Here is a 5,179-nt window from a genome sequence, read left to right as displayed (position 1 = left end):
TTGTTACTTTGGTCTTTGTTAATGTTCTAATCTCATTTAGAATTTAAAGGAGAGGGCCAAATTGTAATTCGTTTCTTTTCCGCCCTTATTGATCCTGAGTTAACCACATCACCCTGTGCCACTGCCTTGTCTCCAATATGAGCAGGATGAAAGAGCCGGGGATTCCGGGTGGAGACAAGATTGTGGGTGGACTGACAAAGGCTGAGGGAGCGAACTGAGCAGTGCTGGGACTACAGAATGAGGTGAATGGAAGAGTAGTGAGCCGAACTTTCTGTATCAACATGTAGATGGTCATACCAAGGGACTGTGCAGTGCTGGAGCCAATTCTGGGGAATGAAGCCAAACAGGTGGTCGGAGTGACAGTGGAGGAGCATTTTAGTGATAGTGACCACAACACTGTTCCTTTTACGTTTGTTATGGAAAAGGAGAAAGATGGTCTGCAAAAGAAGGTTTTGGATTGGCGGGGGAATGACAGCTTTTATTAAAATGAGGCAGAAACAAGCCAGAGTAAGCTGGGACCACCTCCTTGTGGGCGAATCCACAGAAAAGTGGGGAGGCGTTCAAAATTATATTGGGGAATAAACAGACTCAATATGTTTCCTTTAGGGTGAAACATAGGAGCAACAAGTCCACAGAACCCTGGATGCCTCGAAATATTCAGGACTGGATTAAAAAGAAAAGAGAGACATAGGGTACAAAGGAGAAAAGCAATGGAGGCCCGAGAGGAGTGCAGAAAGTGCAGGACAGAACTTAAAACAACCAGGAGAGCAAAAAGGGGCCATGAGAAAATGTTGTTGGGCAAGACTAGGAACAATTCCAAGACATTCTACAAGAATATCAAGAGGAAGAAAATAACCAGAGAAAGAGTAGGATCCATCGGGGTGAAGGCAGATATCTGTGCACGGAATCAGTGACATTGGTAAAGTGTCACATGAGTTTTTCAAAAGGAGGAGGATGTTGGTACAGAATTCGAGAAGACGATGGACTGTGAGGTTCTTGAACAGTTTAATAAAGGAGCATTTCAACTATGAAGAGAGGTTGGATAAGCTTAGGTAGATTTCTTGGGAACAGAGAAGTTTGGGGGGGGGGGGGGGGAACCCAATAAAATTAAGAGGGGCATAGACAAGGAGGATAGAAAGCAGCTATTCCCCTTAGTTGAAGGGGAAGGGGGATCATTTTAAAGTGAAAAGTAGGGACTTGAGGAAAATCTATTTCACCCAGAGGCTAGTATGGCGTGACGAGATAATCTCACAGCCTGTAAAAAGTGCTTGGCTGATCATTTAAATGAGCTGGGAGTTGGGGAGCAATATAGAATCAAAACCAAAAGATATATTTAAGATCACTGAAAGTCACTGAGCTGAAGGAGAAAAGGTGTTCAGTTTGTAATGGAGAAGGTTTTTCATGTGGCCAGAAACATGTCAAACGTTAGCCAAGGGCATTGGGGCTTAATGTTAATTCTGCGCAGACGGTATAACAATTCAAAAAAGCAGATATATATTCAAATGCCAATGTCTCATGGTAATCTGGAAAACTATACAGGCAATTAGGAGATTTCTTAGGTATAGGATTTACGTGCATGACCTAATTAGGGACAATCAGCATGGCTTTGTGCAGGGCAGGTCACATCTTACTAACTTGATTGAATTTTTCGAGGAGGTGACAAAAGTGATCGATGAGGATAGAGCAGTAGATTTTGTCTGCATGGATTTTAGTTAGGCTTTCAGCAAAGTCCCTGGTCACTTGGATTCAGAATTGGCTTGCCCATAGAAGACCGAGAGTAATGGTGGAAGAGTGGTTTTCTGGCTGGAGGTCCAAGACCAATCGTGTTCCACAGAGATCTGTACTGGGACCTCTGCTGTTGTGATATATATATAAATTACTTGGTTGAAAATGTAGATCAATGGGTTAGTAAGTTTGCAGATGATACAGAGATCAGTGGAGTTATGAATAGTGTAGAAGGTTGTCAAAGGATACACAGGATATAGATCAGTTGTAGATATGGGCGGAGAAACGGCGGATGGCATTTGATCTGGGTAAGTATGAGGTGCTGCACTTTGGGTATTAAGGAGAAGTATGCAATTAATGGCAGGACCCTGAGCAGCATGATGCACAGAGGGATCTTGGGGTTCAAGCCCATAGCTCCCTAAAAGTGGCCATGCAAATAGATATGGTGGTAAAGAAGGTGTATGGTGTGCTTGCCTTTAGGAACTGGTACAAGTTATGGTATAAGTAGCTCTTTGGATGGGCTTGTGTTTAAGGGAGAAATGTCTTTGATGTTGTCAAGTCTAGTGGTAACAACGATATGACATGGGTTTCAGCAAGCTGTGAAGAGCCATTAGATGGCCTTGCTTCAGCAAAATTAGGCTATTCATTTCTCAAGTACTGTTTCCAGTAATGCTGTTTAGTATTTTGTCTGTAACAGTCTTCCAGTTGTAGGGTCTTTTTTTTTGTTGACTCATCGAGCATGGGCATCACTAGCTGGCCAGCATTTATTGCCCGTCCCCAGTTGCCCTTCAGAAGGTGATGGTGAGCTGTTTCCTTGAACCTCCTCAGTCCATGTGCAGATGGTGTAAATCTGAAATATAACGCTAGGCTAATGGTGACCACGTAACCACTGCGAATTGTCATAAAACCCCATCTGCATCACTAATGTAATTTAGAAAAGGAAATCTGTTGACCTTACCCTGTTTGGGCTACATGTGACTTCAGACCCGCAGCAAAGTGATTGACTCTTTTAACTAGCCTCTGGGTAATTAGGGATGGGCAATAAGCGCTGGTCCAGCTAGAAAGATCCAATATGTATTTACACTGGGGTCAAGTGAGGCTGCGTCATTGCAGCAATATTCTTTTTCAATTTCCTTGCTGCAACATTCCACTCCATTCACTCCCACTGGAATGAAGATAATCCACCAGATGAGCAGGAAACTGCTTAACCTTGCAGCAGCTCCACAACATGACATGAAAATCTGTCATTGAGCTGCATATTCAGCTAACACTGCATGCAATCAAACTCCAGTTGACAGAATCACTCGAGATATGAAAGAATTAGCCTATAGCAACCATCTAGAAGACAAAAGTCTGCTACAAATATACTCCCACAGCACAACATTGCAAGCTGACTATCAAGATCCAGGTAGGCCATGAAGCAATGAGGATCAGCTCCCAAAACAAAAATACCTCTATGAGCATGAAAAATAGTTTATAGAATCGCTACAGTGTGGAAAAGGCCATTCAGCCCATTGAGTCTGCACTGATCCCCTGAAGAGGATCCCATCCAAACTCAGCCCCCTACCCTATACCCATAACACTGCATTTACCATGGCTAGTCCACCTAGACTGCACATCCCTGGACGTTCTGGGCAATTTAGCATGGCTAATCCATCTACTATATATTCTCATATAGGTCAATCTCATGTGTAAATCAACCCCTTATTTTGGCCAAAAGATTTTGTATTTTCCATATATTTTATGTATAAGTCAACCCTACTATATCGCATTATTAGATTACTTACCGTGTAGAAACAGGCCCTTCGGCCCAACAGGACCTCACCGACCCTCCGAAAAGGAACCCACCCAGACCCATTCCCTTACACCTCACACTATGGGCAATTTGGCATGGCCAATTCACCTAACCTGCACATTTTTGGACTGTGGGAGGAAATCGGAGCACCCGGAGCCCACACAAACACTGGGAGAATGTGCAAACTCCACACAGACAGTTGCCTGAGGCAGGAATTGAACCCTGGCCTCTGGCACTGTGAGGCAGCAGTGCTAACCACTGTGCCACCGTGCTGCCCAACTGACAAAGGAAACTGCACGTTCCCATTAATCCACTTAAACAAAATTGCATTCATTTATTCATCCCAGTAACTCTACTCATCACTCTTTGTTTACTATATCACGTCTCCATTCATTCATTCATCCTTAACTCTACTTACCGCACTTGGTTTACTATCGCACTTTTTGATTCATTCATTCATTCATTCAGACCAGTATTAAGTCTTTCAGTCCTTATCGCACTTTGTTCGTTAAAAAGTTAATTGTGCCATTTTAATTGTGCCATTATATCTGAATAAAAGTGAGATACATTAGCTACATACTGGTATATCTTTAATTCTTTGACAAATTTGTTAATGCTGTTGAGGTTCATAACATACGAGAGTAAATGGGAGGGAAATGGAAGAATTTGGTGGGAAAGTTCAAGACTATTACACATTCAGAATTTAATAAATGTTTCATTTTAAGTGTGCCATTATACCAGGCCATGACGATGTTGAACAGTGTGATTTTACAGGATTGCAATGAATCTTTGACGTGTTAAATTTTTGTACCGGTCTCTTGCTTTTATCCAGTAATTACCTTTACTGTAATTCATTGTATTTTTCTTCTTTACCTGGGATTAGTTGTGCGATCAAATCAATTCTTGCTAATAATATGGTATTTCATATGGGCAAAATGTGACTTCTAGCCCCTCAAAACTTGTGCCCATGTATTAGTCGACCCTATAAATTTAACCTTTAAAAATAGTCTTAAAACTTTGATCTATACACGAGGATATACGGTAACCTGGACAATGGGAGGAAACTGGAGCACCCAGCAGAAACAAAGAGAATGTGCAAACTCCATACAGAGTCATCCAAAACTGGAATCAAACCTAGGTCCCTGGTGCTGTGAGGCAGTGCTAACCACTGAGCCACCATGCTGCCCAAGCAAATCATTAATTTCATTGGTCCTTCCAAGACATCAATGTAATTATATATCAGGGAGTTCTGATCTTTCACTGATACGGTTATCTACACATGTTGAACAGAGATCTACAGTGTAAGAAGTGATTTCTGTCCTCAGTTTTTGTCAATAATTTAGAATGTGCAGATTGTTTAACGAGGTGGTATGGTGGCTCAGTGGTTAGCACTGCTGCCTCGCAGCACCAAAGTCCCAGGTTCGATTCTAGCCTCGGGTGACTGTCTGTGTGGAGTTTGCACATTCTCCCCATGTCTGCGTGGGTTTCCTCCGGGTGCTCCGGTTTCCTCCCACAGTCCAAAGATGTGCAGGTCAGATGAATTGGCCATGTTAAATTACCCATAGTGTTAGGTGCATTAGTCAGAGGGGAAATGGGATTTGGTGGGTTACTCTTCGGAGGGTCAGTGTGGACTTGTTGGGCCAAAGGCCATACTGTAGG

This window comes from Chiloscyllium plagiosum, unplaced genomic scaffold, assembly GCF_037043375.1.
Source record: "Chiloscyllium plagiosum isolate Xiang-an unplaced genomic scaffold, Cpla_swu_hap1 HiC_scaffold_14, whole genome shotgun sequence".
Lineage (NCBI taxonomy): Eukaryota > Metazoa > Chordata > Chondrichthyes > Orectolobiformes > Hemiscylliidae > Chiloscyllium > Chiloscyllium plagiosum.
This window is presented reverse-complemented; position numbering follows the sequence as displayed.